The 14,720-nt window shown below is 47.4% G+C and overlaps 1 protein-coding gene and 2 non-coding genes across 3 annotated transcripts in view; 1 reads left to right on the top strand and 2 right to left on the bottom strand.

Moving 5' to 3' along the window:
* LOC139255378 (probable G-protein coupled receptor 139) overlaps positions 1–14,244 on the bottom strand; it is a 52,061-nt gene extending 37,817 nt beyond the window's left edge. Inside the window, exon 1 of the mRNA XM_070873907.1 lies at positions 14,207–14,244. The gene's annotated coding sequence lies outside the window, so the exon portion shown is untranslated. The remainder of the gene's footprint in view (positions 1–14,206) is intronic.
* Positions 10,345–10,427, top strand: trnal-cag (transfer RNA leucine (anticodon CAG)). The gene has a single exon. It is a non-coding gene; the product is annotated as a tRNA-Leu (tRNA).
* On the bottom strand, positions 10,861–10,933 carry trnak-cuu (transfer RNA lysine (anticodon CUU)). The gene has a single exon. It is a non-coding gene; the product is annotated as a tRNA-Lys (tRNA).
* Positions 14,245–14,720: the final 476 nt, after the last annotated feature.

The following is a 14,720-nucleotide window of genomic DNA, read 5'->3' as shown; positions in this document are numbered from 1 at the left end:
TATCTCCCCTCAGCCTCCTCTGTTCCAATGAAAACAAACCCAGCCGATCCAATCTGTCCTCGTAGCTAAGATTCTCCACGCCTGGCAACATCCTTGTAAATCTTCTCTGTACCCTCTCGTACAATCACATAATTCCTGTAATACAGTGACCAGAACTGCACGCAGTACTCCAGCTGTGGCCGAACCAGTGTTTTATACATGTCAAGCATAACCAACCTGCTCTTCTATCCCATGCCTCAGCCAATAAAGGTAAGCATTCCGTGCACCTTCTTACCCACCTTATCCAACTGGCCTGCTACCTTCAGGGATCTGTGGACATGCACTCCAAGGTCCCTTTGTTCTTCCACACTTCTCAATGTCGGACCATTTAATGTGTGTTTCTTTCCTTGTTAGCTCTCCCCAAATGCACAGCCTCACACTTCTCTGGATTAAATTAGTATCACCTGAAAACGTTTTAATCATACCTCCTATATTTAAGTTTAGATCATTGATGTTGCCACTAAAAGCCAGGGACCGAGCACTGAGCCCTGTGGAACCCCACTGGAACCATCCTTCCAGTCTCAAACACTCCCATCAAGCATTACCCTTTGCTTCCTGCCTCTGAGCCAATTTTGGATCCAACTTGCCACTTTGCCCTGGATCCCATGGGCTTTTACTTTTGTGACCAGTCTTCTATGTGGGAACTTGGCAAAAGCTTTGCTAAAATTCTAATACACGACATCATACGCACTGCCCTCAACAATCCACTTGGTTACCTCCTCAAAAAATTCAATCAAGTGAGTCAGACAAGACCTTTCCTGAACAAATCCATGCTGACTATCCGTGATTAACCCGTCTTTCTAAATGCAGAAATTAAATCATTGATAAATTTTATCCTGCTTTCACGGGAAAACACCATTAATTAACCGATGCTCTTTGTTGCGCATGTATAAAATAAGTATACACCCTGTACACTCAATGTACAGTTACATAAGACCACTGGATGTATCTTCACACTGTACACACTGTGCTTGTACCACCAGAGGGTGCAACTGGTGGAGACCTCGGGGTCACCTGTACACGACAGGTAACCAGGTATAAAAGGGAGCTCACAGTACTGTACCCTCACTCAGGAGCTGCAATAAGTGGACTAAGGTCACCACAGTTCAAGTACAATACCTTACCTCGTGGAGTCATTACTAGAGTGCTTACAGACACAATAACTGGTGACGAGAATACGATTTTCCATGTGACATTGGCTAACCTTGGCATGTTTGAACAATTTGCCGATGGGGAAGATTGGGAGGCCTTTGTGGAAAGGCTCGAACACTTCTTTATTGCGAATGACATGGGGGGAGACGACCCGACCTCGCTGGCTGATAAGTGCAGAGCTATCCTGCTCAGTAGTTGTGGGCCCACTGTCTGTGGCCTTGTCAGGGACCTGCTAGTCCCAGAGAAGACAATAACATATCTGGAGCTCATAACACTGATACAGGAACAGCTCAAACCTATAGAGAGCATCCTCACAGCCAGACACCGGTTCTCTCCCCACCGGTGGATCCGAAGGCCAAGAAATCGCAAAATATGCTGCAGACCTGAGACGATTGACTGCACCATGTGATTTTAGCGATCACCTCACCGAAGCACGAAGGGACATCTTTGTTATTGGAATCGGTCACGAGGGCCTTCTCCACAGGCTGCTCTCTGTGGACACCACGGTCACCCTGCAGAAGGCAATTAACGTGAGCCAGGCGTTCATGATCTCGGCCTGTGATTCCAAGTGGATGTCTCACCCCCAGGACTCTAACCCAGCAAGTACTGTGAACCGACTGGTGCCTTTTAGAGGCAGGGCTGCTGCTAGCAGTCTCTCTCAGGGAAGAGAGAACAGAACCCTGAGTCCCGCAATCCTGAGTCCGCCACATGGGGCCAATCTGCCAACCCCATGCTGGCGCTGTGGATGAAATCACAGGGCCCACCAGTGCCGCTATAAAGACTATACTTGCAAAGGCTGTAACATGAAGGGCCACCTCCAGCGAATATGCAAGAGAAATCGTACTCACCGAGTCGATGAAGAGTTGGCTGATCATCCGGAGTCCAGCGACGATGAGGTGTACGGAGTGTTTACCTGCACCACCGAGAGTTCCCCGGTGAAAATGGAAGTTGAAATAAACCATGTTCCAGTCACGATGGAGGTGGACACAGGGGCGAGCCAGTCACTGATGAATCAGGTGGCCTTTGAGAAACTCTGGGACAATCCAATCGAACGACCTAAAATGATCCCGATCGAAGTGAAACTGCTCACCTACACAAACGATACATCCCAGTCGTTGGCAGCGTGGATGTCCAGGTGTCCCATGGCGGCGAGATACACAGGTTACATTTGTGGATCGTTGCTGGGGATGGTCCAAAACTATTAGGAAGAAGGTGGATGAAAAAGATCACTTGGAGCTGGGAAAAGCTCCAACCTCCAGCGATCGACGTCCTCCGCGGCCCCGAAGTTGGATCCAGCACAACACCTGAAAAACCAACCGCCCAACTCGACTGTGAGGCGACGACACAGACCGCTCAACCCAACGGCGAGATGATCCAGCCCAAACAACCAGACCTCACCTTCCAGGCTGCAGTGGCAGGACTCCAGAGGAAGAAAATTCACGCAGAAGATAACTTCCCGGCTTCCGTGGCAGAACCTGGGGAGAAAAGGATCACCGCAGCCTACCTCATGGAGAGAAAGAAGATGGCGTCCGAACCACGAGGTGAAGGGCCTGAAGTCAAGATGGCGGCAGCCAGACCACAAGGGAGCAACACGTGATGCCGAGCGGCGAACCGGATTGGGGTAAAGATTGAAAGACCCTCTTAAAGGAGACCGGCAACCCATCACAATTAAAGGGACAGTTCCACTCTTTATACAGCGATGATGGTGATACAAATGTAAAAGATGTAACTGACAATTTCAAGTTTGTAAATGTAACTAATCATGATAAGTCGGGCACTTGCGGTCAGAACCAAAGTATTGTGAGAGTAAACGAAGTGATGACGTGCGATGCTGGGATTTACAAGCATGCCGACAAAACCAAGGGCAACCTCCCGTCAGCACCCAGGTCCCGCGACCATGTAGCCTGCCCCTCCGGGACCAATGTGATACCCCAGGGAGTGTGGCCACACACAGAGGGAGCATACCAGCTGCAGGGCTAGTGATCAGCGGACGGCAAAGTCACCACTACCGGTACCCTGCCCCCGTTCGGCTCTAACTCTCTGGCCACCAGGGCCAGTACTGGGAGCGAGCGGATAGCACCCTCCTGACCTCCCAACAGGACCTGGGATGACCAGGCTCCCACTATCGCTGAAGAGCAGCAGGGAGACACCGCAGCCTTCAAAGGAGGACAGGGAGGCCACACACTCCTGTGGCTCTGCCCACCACGAGGCAACGGCAAAGGCTCTGAGACTCAGCCAGGTGAGCGATCTGAGCCCACCCAGCTGGCAGGGGACACAGCGCCGCCATCAGACAACCTGAACACAGTCTGGTTACTCTGGAACTAGTGTCCTCACCCACCTGCACCTACACAACCCAGGGGCAAGACTGTGACACCAGGTATGTACCTTACCTGTAAAATGTACTTGTTCCACTACTGCAGAACCCAAACAGTGATGTAACTAATCCGATGTTTTTTTGTTCTTTCTGTCTGTACAGGTCTGCACATGCAGGTGTTGAGCCACACACAGGGTCTATGTATGGGGGGGGGTGACGGGGGGGGGAATAGATGTATGTAGCCATGGACACACATGGATCACACCCAGAACCCACTCAACCCCCACTGCAACCTCCAACCATCCACTGCTGACCATTTCCCAATGTCGTGGCAATAAGGACTTGGGGGTCCACAGGGAGTGAGCCAAGCCAAAGCATTGACAAGGTGCAAGGGCTTTGGGCACTCAAGTCTCGGGCCAGAGCACACAATGCAAAGGCCAGTGGCACAAGACTTAGGGGAGAGTGATGTTGTGTCTGTTTAATATAAGTATACTCCCTGTACACTCAATGTACAGTTACATAATACTACTGGATGTACCTTCACACTGTATACACTATGCCTGTACCACCAGAGGGTGCAACTGGTGGATACCTCGGGATCACCGGTACACGACAGGTAACCAGGTATAAAACGGAGCTCACCATACTGTACCCTCACTCAGGAGCTGCAATAAATGGACTAAGGTCACCACAGTTCAAGTACAATACCTTGCCTCATGGAGTCATTACTTGAGTGCTTACAGACACAATAGAAAGAGATTAAACATTAAATGGTAGGACATTGAGAATTGTAGAGGAACAAAGCGATCTGGGAATGCATGTCCACAGATCCCTTAAGGTAGCAGGCAAGGTGGATTAGCTGGTTAAGAAGACATACAGAATGCTGGCCTTTATTAGCCGAGGCCTAGAATAAGAGAGCAGGTGGATTATGCTTGAATATAAAACACTGGTTAGGCCACAGCTGGAGTACTGCGTGCAGTTCTCGTCACCACTTTACAGGAAGAAGACTGTGATTGCACTGGAGACTTACAGAGGAGATTTCGAGGATGTTATCGGGAGTGGAGAATCTTAGCTATGAGGACAGATTGGATAGGCTGGGGTTGTTTTTCTTGGAACAAAGTGGGCTGAGGGGAGGCATCATTGAAGTGTATACAATTATGAGGGGCCTTGATATAGTGGACAGAATGGGCCCATTTCCCTTAGCAGAGGGGTCAACAACCATGGGGCATAAATTTTAAGTCATTGGTAGAAAGTGTAGGGGGGATTTGAGGGGAAATTTTTTCATGCAGAGGGTTGTGGGGCTCTGGAACTCACTGCCTTGAAAGGGTGGGAGAGGCAGAAACTCTCACCACATTTAAAAAGTGCTTGGATGTGCACCTGAAGTGCCGTAACCTGCAGGGTTATGGACCGAGAGCTGGAAAGTGGGATTATGCTGGAGAGCCTGTTATTGGCCGGCACGGTCACGATGGGCCGAAATGATCTCCTTCCATGCTGTAAACTTCTGATTATATAATTCTATGAAAAATAATCACCCAACGTGGGCTCGCACCTCTGACCCTGAGATTTAGAATCTCATGATCTACTGACTGATTTAGCTGGGCTTCTGCAAAATGCACCTTTTTGTCGTTGATTACAGCTCCGCCCCAGATGTTTAAACTTGCTGTCGAGGAACTGCCAGGATCTTCTTGAATGGTGGACCAGGCTCGAGGGGCCGAATGGCCTACTCTGGCCCCTAATCCTTACATGTTTATGATCTTATGACATTTCACAGGAGAACAAACTCGCCCCTGAGCATGCATGAGGAGAAAGCTCCAGAAAATATTCCCGCCTGTTGAGCTTTCACGTGTGAGGCGAATGTGTTAACCGTTACACTGCGGAAACATCTCCACTTTCAGCACCAGGTCAGACGGAAGTGTTAAGCGAGCAGGTGGACTGCAAAATCCCACTTTTTAGGCGTTGGTCGTGGTGTCAAACAATGAGTTTCGCTTAATGATTAAAAACAGGAAGTGTCAGAAGTGTGATGTGAACCCACACCTCCAGAGGAGACTGCGACCTAAACACAGAACCTTGGACCGCTCGGCCATCCTGACTATTTAGGGCTATATGTGGCCAACTGCAGGTTGATTTTGAACTTTTGTGTCCTGTCACATGAAATAAATGAGGGCAGCAGGTGTCTCTCTGCCTGACATCGGGGAAACAGTGAGACAGACCTTGGAGCAAGGGTCTGGTTATTGCCAAACAGCAAAGAAAATATTAATTCCCGAATTACCCTGAAGAACAGTGACCTCGACGTGATCTGGGGTCAGACACGCTACCGTTGTGCCACGAGGTCGATACAGCACATCGGAAATGTTTGACTATATGAAGGTTTCACAATACAAGGGGCTTTAAAATCCCCGCCCATTCCCACCGGGTGTCAGAAGCAGCGCTCACCTGCCAGTCACCGTATGTTTTTTTGTTAAACTTTTGTGTTGCTTTCACGGGATTGCATCATTAATTAACCCCTCACCTTCTTTTGCACAATGAAAGAAATGCTAACTGAGGCAGAGTCGATACTTCAACCATTTTTTTCTGTGCTTTGCATAGAAACATAGCAACATAGAAACATAAAAACATCGAAAACAGGTGCAGGAGTAGGCCATTCGGCCCTTCGAGCCTGCACCACCATTCAATATGATCATGACTGATCATTCACCTCAGTACCCCTTTCCTGCTTTCTCTCCATACCCTTGATACCTTTAGCCGTAATGGCCACATTTAACTCCCTTTTGAATATATCTAATGAACTGGCCTCAACAACTTTCTGTGGTAGAGAATTCCACAGGTTCAGAATTCTCTGAGTGAAGAAGTTTCTCCTCATCTCGGTCCTAAATGGCTTACCCCTTGTCCTTAGACTCTGACCCCTGGTTCTGGACTTCCCCAACATCGGGAACATACTTCCTGCCTCTCACCTGTCCAATCCCATCAGACCTGTATATGTTTCTCTGCGATCCCTTCTCATTCTTCTAAATTCCAGTGAACAAAAGTCTCGTTGATCCAGTCTTTCTTTACATGTCAGTCCTGCCATCCCGGGAATCAGTCTGGTGAACCTTCGCTGCACTCCCTCAATAGCAAGAATGTCCTTCCTCAGATTAGGAGACCAAAACTGTACACAATATTCCAGGTGAGGCCTCACCAAGGCCTGCGTCCGCGCACATGCAGATGTTGAATTCCAGGACATAGTCGACGTATTTACTGAGGCCTATGAAAGCATGGGCCTTACGCTAAACATCCGTAAGACAAAGGTCCTCCACCAGCCTGTCCTCACCGCACAGCACTACCCCCCAGTCATCAAGATCCACGGCGCGGCCCTGGACACCATGGACCACTTCCCATATCTCGGGAGCCTCCTATCAACAAGAGCAGGCATCGATGACGAGATTCAACACGGCCTCCATGTGCCAGTGCAGCCTTCGGCCGCCTGAGGAAAAGAGTGTTTGAAGACCAGGCCCTCAAAACTGCCACCAGGCTCATGGTCTACAGGGCTGTAGTAATACTTGCCCTCCTGTAAGGCTCAGAGACATGGACCATGTACAGTCGACACCTCAAGTTGCTGAAGAAATATCACCAACGATGTCTCCGCAAGATCCTACAAATCCTCTCGGAGGACAGACGCACCAACATCAACAGCCTTATTCAGGCTAACATCCCCAGCTTTGAAGCACTGACCACACTCGATCAGCTCCGCTGGGCAGGCACACATTGTCCTCATGCCAGACACGAGACTCCCAAAGCAAGTGCTCTACTCGGAACTCCTTCATGGCAAACGATCCAAAGGTGGGCAGCAGAAACTCTACAAGGACACACTCAAAGCCTCCCTGATAAAGTGCAACATCCCCACTGACACCCAGGAGTCCCTGACCCAAGACCACCCTAAGTGGAGAAAGTGCATCCGAGAGGGCGCTGAGCACCTCGAGTCTCATCGCCGAGTGCATGCAGAAATCAAGTGTAGACAGCAGAACCTGTCCCACCCATCCCTTCCCTCAACGACTATCTGTCCCACCTGTGATAGGGTCTGTGGCTCTAGTATTGGACTGTTCAGCCACCAAAGAACTCACTTTAGGAGTGGAAGCAAGTCTTCCTCGATTCCGAGGGACTGCCAATGTAGATTCCAAAATTCATGGAAACCCCCCAGTGTTTGGACTCACTGAAAAGGAAATTCGATTTAGGACTATTAAACATAAAGTTTGGGATTCTAAAAAGCATATGGAGGAAATCTACAATTCTTAACCAAGTTTGGGATTTTAAAAGGCATGTTTGGGCCTGTGGGGAAAAGCTGCAGTGACAGAGGGGTGGGATTTAGAGTTTGGATATTGTAGCTAATCAGTTTGTCTAGGGTAGCTCTTTAATCATAGTCAGACCCCCAGAAAACATTAGCATTTAAACAATCGACCACGGAAGAAACATTATCCACCCCACCCACAGGACCCAAATATCACATCCATATTCCAACACATTTTCAACATGTATAGAAATATCTGGCTCAGCCCAGACTTCCCGAAGCCAAAGCAGTGCTATTACAATGGACAAGAGTTCATCAGTTCATAAATAAGGAGTATCATCATCCCAAAGTCTATCAACACCAGATTAAAACATTTAATCAAGTCTCAGTTAGCTAGTCCGCCAAAACTTATACAAAGAAGACCACTTAAATCAATGGGCAGCAAAACTTAAACAAAAGAAACGTTAGATTTGGCACGAAGATTAAGCAGCCTCTCAGAGTATAACTGGGGGCCTATCGTACCAAGAGCAACCTATTTTTCTGACCATTACTTTGGAACAACAAGATCAAGATCGAGAGCACACGGCGAGATAACACAGGAAGAGACATCACGACATCGGAGAAAAGAATTTCAAAAAACCAATCAGTGGAACATCAATACCAACTGACTTGGTAACAGGCATCAACCGGACCACCGCGACCGACGGACCCAACCAGGAAAATCAACCACTAGGAAACCGGGGTCCACGCAAGTGTTCCACTCTACAATTTGTGCCTCGACTGTCCAGCAGGTAAAAATTACCGAAACAACTTAAAACCCTATTGATGACAAAGGATACCGGCTTCGGGACAATCAGAATACTTCGTCACAGACAAGGCACCGGAAGGCTGGAAGGTAGATCACACCGGTTGTGGGAGAGCTGGTTGGCGGTGACATGGAAGTGTCTGCAGTGTGCGGGACCAGACTGCTTCCACACATCCACAATGAATGTCCCACCCTTTATTTGGGAAAAGTACAACTGAGAGTGAACAAGTTCCATCCCGGTCAGAGCAATCTGAAGCTTTAACTGACTGACACCCTGGTTTGGGATTGTAATGTCTGTCAGCATGTAATGCTTGTAGCGCCACACTGTGGATGTGGACGTATTGTGTACTGCAACTGTATAGTTAATCATTAAACAGAACAGGCTCTTTCCGGAGAGTTCCGAGAGAGCAGCCTGCATGTTCGGAAGCTGTGTGTGCTGTGCTCTGTGAAGATATCACAGGGATGTCTTGCAATATGTGCATCTATCAGTCTCTGTGGTGCAATGGATCAGTGCGTTCAGCTATTAACTGCAAGGTTGGTGGATCGTAGCCCATTCAGGGACAAAGCCTTTAATTGTTTTTCCCTGAGGATTCGATGCCGTGCAGTTCCAGGTTGTCATTGTGCGTTTTGGCTGCATGAATATATTCCGCAACCATTGCCAGCTGTGCTGTTATCAAGTTATACCAACTGTTACTTGCATTTTCGCGTGGTTGTTCGTTGTCTCGTCGCCAATTGATACGCTCATAATAAAGAATGAAACTGAGTACTGTGAACAATGAGTAAGTGTGACATTAGCTCCTTTAATAAGACTCCAGAGTGCTTATATACCATGCTCCCAATGGATGCTGGAATCCCTTGGGACTCCAACAGGTCGGCCCTCTGGTGGTGGTGTGATACAGGTGGCCAAGGGTTAAATACATAACACAAGGTGTGTACGGAAATCAACCATCAAAAGTCCTGTCATTAACCACAGGGGTTTCCGGCAATTTTCTGATCGCAAAGCGCTTTCAGTCCTTGTCCTTAACATTGCAGATGTGGAAATTGGGGAGTTTAATGACTTTGAAAGGAGAATATTGTTGTTTGGTGCAGTTCAGGTCAGAGAATTGTTTGTGAATGGAACTTTTTGCAGAGAGAGGGATTGAGCATTTCAGCTTGTTGCTGAACACTTCTCTCTGGGCACTGAGCTAAGCAGCAGTTTCCGTAATGTAGCGGTTATCATGTTTGCCTCACACGCGAAAGGTCTCTGTTGCGAGCCTGTGCGGAAACATTATTTGTGAAGCAAAAACTTGTCTGCAATAAAATTGAACAAAAGCAGTCCAGGGTACATTGTCGCATGAGCAATGAACATTTTAAAACTAATCTACTCAAATACAGAGTGTGTAAAATCAGATCGGGGATAAAACTTCATCAAGGGTTAAAGTTTCACTAATTATTAAAGTTCAGTTATTGAAATTTCGATTGTCCCTGTTTGCATTTCTTTCATTCTGTGAAACAACACTATTGGTTTATACCATCAGATCTAAGTTGCATTTGAAACCCACAAACGGCTCATTAATTATTCGCTCTTCCCCAGTTCCAGAGCTCAGAGGGTTATTGTCCATCCCTGGGATGTAAGCTACCTCGGACCCAGGCCAAAGCTCCCCGTGCACCGAGCACAGGCTCAGGAAAACCCCGGGGGAGAGGATATCCCGATCACTGGGCCTTCCAGCAACACTGAACAAGCGCCCGGTCTGAAACTTTCCTGAGTAATAACTTGTAACTGAAGCATCAACAGTCAGGATGGCCGAGCGGTCTAAGGCGCTGCGTTCAGGTCGCAGTCTCCTCTGGAGGCGTGGGTTCAAATCCCACTCCTGACATTCAGTGTTTTTAATTGCAAACTCATTTGTTTTGACACCACTCTGAAGTGCTTTGGGACATAACATAATAAAATTACTCCACTTCAATTACAAACGGTGATATCAAAGTTACTTCCCAAACCGGGAAACGATCCCGGGTGGCTGTAGCGAAAGGAATGGTTTTGTGAAGCACTGAAAGGTGCCCTGTAAATATCCCGCACTGCTAATTTAAACTCACGGTTATAATTTGTTTCAGTGCAAAAGAAGGCAGGCTCGAAGGGCCAAATGGCCGACTCCTGCTCCTGGTTCTTGTGTTCTTATGCAGAGCACAGAACAGATGATTAAATTATCAGCTCTCCCTCAGTTCGCATTTCTTTCATTGTGCAAAAGAAGAAAATGGGTTCATTAATGATGTTTTCCCGTGAAAGCAACATAAATTTTAAGGAACTGTAATCGACTAACATGGGGCTCAAACCCACGATCCTGAGATTAAGAGTCTCATGCTCTACCGACTGAGCTAGCCAGGCTTCTCAACATCTACCCTGTCAATCCCCTTCAGAATATTGTCCGTTTCAACGAGATCAACTCTGATTCTTCGAAACCCCAGAGAGAATTGGCATATTCTACACAATCTCTCATCATAGGACAGCCCTCTCATCCCAGGAATCAATCTGTTGAACCTCTGTTGCACCACCTCCCAGGCAAGTGTGTCCTTCCTCAGATAAGTACTATGGGCGAATATCCTGTTTTTCTGCTGATTCTACTTCCTCCTCCTTTGATAGTCCTTCTCTGTACATTCTGTATTCTGCTTGGTTCTCTGCTGAAATATGAGCCTGAAGTTTATCACAAGCTTTCATTTTTGTGTTTTAGTTGACCTTCATTCATCCACCGAGCTGTAGCTAGCTATCATGCTATTTCTGCACCCTGCATGAGAACGTGTCAAGTCGTTACCCGATCTATCTCCTTTTTGAAAGTCTCCCAATGTGCATTTACTGTTTTACCGAGAAATCTTTGGTTTCAATCTACCTGGGCCGGATCCCTTTCAACTCAAAAAATTAGTCCTCCTACAGTTGGGTATTTTCACACATGATTATACCTTCTCCTTTTCCATAACTACTCTAAACCTAATGATATTGTGATCACTGTTTCCTCAATGCTCCTCCACAGAAACATGTTCTACTTAATCCATTTCCGAGATCCAGAACTGCTTTCTTCCCCATCGTGCTGGAAACATACTGATGGAGAAAGTTCTAACACAGATTTCAGGAAATCCTCCCCTGCATTTTCCCTTTGCATGGTTATTTTCCCAGTTTACGTTGAAGTCCCACATTATCACGACAGATCTTGAATCTTTCTGCATTTTATCTAAATTTACACCTCTTTATCCTTCCCATTATTTGGTGGCCAATAACATAATCGCTCATCTAACTTTCTACAGGCACATTCATTTAAAAAAGAATGTCGGATGGGAATAGGGCCACAAATCGATGGACAAGATTAAATCACATGGAGCGAAGGAAAAATTACATAAAATATGAAATAATTACTTTGCCTCTGTATATAAAAGGGGTCAGAGGGTCTAGTAAGGAGGGGGAACTGAGGGAAATCTTTATTAGTCGGGAAATTGTGTTGGGGAAATTGATGGGATTGAAGGCCGATAAATCCCCAGGGCCTGATGGACTGCATCCCAGAGTACTTAAGGAGGTGGCCTTGGAAATAGCGGATGCATTGACAGTCTTTTCCAACATTCCATTGACTCTGGATCAGTTCCTATGGAGTGGAGGGTAGCCAATGTAACCCCAGTTTTAAAAAAAGGAGGGAGAGAGAAAACAGGGAATTATAGACCGGTCAGCCTGATCTCAGTAGTGGGTAAAATGATGGAATCAATCATTAAGGATGTCATAGCAGTGCATCTGGAAAATGATGACATGATAGGTCCAAGTCAGCATGGATTTGTGAAAGGGAAATCATGCTTGACAAATCTTCTGGAATTTTTTGAGGATGTTTCCAGTAAAGTGGACAAAGGAGAACCAGTTGATGTGGTATATTTGGACTTTCAGAAGGCTTTCGACAAGGTCCCACACAAGAGATTAATGTGCAAAGTTAAAGCACATGGGATTGGGGGTAGTGTGCTGACGTGGATTGAGAACTGATTGTCAGACAGGAAGCAAAGAGTAGGAGTAAACGGGTACTTTTCAGAATGGCAGGCAGTGACTAGTGGGGTGCCGCAAGGTTCTGTGCTGGGGCCCCAGCTGTTTACATTGTACATTATTGATTTAGACGAGGGGATTAAATGCAGTATCTCCAAATTTGCGGATGACACTAAGTTGGGTGGCAGTGTGAGCTGCGAGGAGGATGCTATTAGGCTGCAGAGTGACTTGGATAGGTTAGGTGAGTGGGCAAATGCATGGCAGATGAAGTATAATGTGGATAAATGTGAGGTTATCCACTTTGGTGGTAAAAACAGAGAGACAGATTATTATCTGAATGGTGACAGATTAGGAAAAGGGAAGGTGCAACGAGACCTGGGTGTCATGGTACATCAGTCATTGAAGGTTAGCATGCAGGTACAGCAGGAGGTTAAGAAAGCAAATGGCATGTTGGCCTTCATAGCAAGGGGATTTGAATACAGGGGCAGGGAGGTGTTGCTACAGTTGTACAGGGCCTTGTTGAGGCCACACCTGGAGTATTGTGTACAGTTTTGTTCTCCTAACTTGAGGAAGGACATTCTTGCTCTTGAGGGAGTGCAGCGAAGATTCACCAGACTGATTCCCGGGATGGCGGGACTGACCTATCAAGAAAGACTAGATCAACTGGGCTTGTATTCACTGGAGTTCAGAAGAATGAGAGGGGACCTCATGGAAACGTTTAAAATTCTGACGGAGTTAGACAGGTTAGATACAGGAAGAATGTTCCCAATGTTGGGGAAGTCCAGAACCAGGGGTCACAGTCTGAGGATAAGGGGTAAGCCATTTAGGACCGAGATGAGGAGAAACTTCTTCACCCAGAGAGTGGTGAGCCTGTGGAATTCTCTACCACAGAAAGTAGTTGAGGCGAATTCACTAAATATATTCAAAAAGGAGTTAGATGAAGTCCTTACTACTCGGGGGATCAAGGGTTATGACGAGAAAGCAGGAAGGGGGTACTGAAGTTTCATGTTCAGCCATGAACTCATTGAATGGCGGTGCAGGCTAGAAGGGCTGAATGGCCTGCTCCTGCACCTATTTTCTATGTTTCTATGTTTTTATGTCTATGTTTCTATGTTTCTATGTTTCTATGTATTTACCAGGGAAGGGTCAGTTCATCCACTTTGCACCGAAGAATGATCGGCCGGGGCATGATCTAAAAACATTGGGCCCAAGTTTCCACATGATTCGCGCCTGATTTTTAGGAGCAACTGGTGGAGAACGGACTATTTTAGAAATCGCAATTCTCCACATTTTTTTTTCTGCAGTTCTAGTCAGGTAGAACAGTTCTAGTTTAGAACAGAATTTTTTCTTCAAAAGGGGGCGTGTCCGGCCACTGACGCCTGATTTGAAAGTTTCCACAGTGAAAATGTACTCCAAACTAAAGTAGAATGGAGCCAGTGAAGATTTTTGTAGAACTGAAAAAACCTGTTCTACACATTAAAAAATCAGGCGCAGGTTACAAATTAGGCGTCCAGAACGAGGGGGGCGGAAGGGAACTCATTAAATTTGACAATAAATCATTATTTATACTTATACAAATATTATACAAATAAATCCAACCTGAATAAACATTTATAAACCAAGAAAAGATTAAATAAACCATCTTCCTACCTGTGTGAAAGTGCTTCAGCCAGGGAGAATTCTGCAGCTGTTCGTGCTGCTGAGCGGGAGAGGGAGAGAGAGAGAGAGAGAGAGGGAGAGAGAGAGAGGGAGGGAGGGAGGGAGGGAGGGAGAGAGAGAGAGGGGAGGGAGGGAGAGAGAGGGGGGGAGGGGGAGGGAGGGAGAGAGGGGAGGGGGAGGGGGAGGGAGGGAGAGAGGGGGGAGGGAGGGAGAGAGGGGGAGGGGGAGGGAGCGAGAGAGGGGGAGGGGGAGGGGGGAGGGAGAGAGAAAGAGAGAGAGGGAGGGAGAGAGAGAGAGTGGGGAGGGAGGGAGAGAGGGGGAGGGGGAGGGAGCGAGAGAGGGGAGGGGGAGGGGGAGGGAGGGAGAGAGGGGAGGGGGAGGGGGAGGGAGGGAGAGAGGGGGAGGGAGGGAGAGAGGGGAAGGGGGAGGCAGGGAGAGAGGGGAGGGGGAGGGAGGGAGAGAGGGGAGGGGGAGGGGGAGGGGGAGGGAGGGCGAGAGGGGGAGG

This window comes from Pristiophorus japonicus, unplaced genomic scaffold, assembly GCF_044704955.1.
Source record: "Pristiophorus japonicus isolate sPriJap1 unplaced genomic scaffold, sPriJap1.hap1 HAP1_SCAFFOLD_596, whole genome shotgun sequence".
Lineage (NCBI taxonomy): Eukaryota > Metazoa > Chordata > Chondrichthyes > Pristiophoridae > Pristiophorus > Pristiophorus japonicus.
This window is presented reverse-complemented; position numbering and strand designations above follow the sequence as displayed.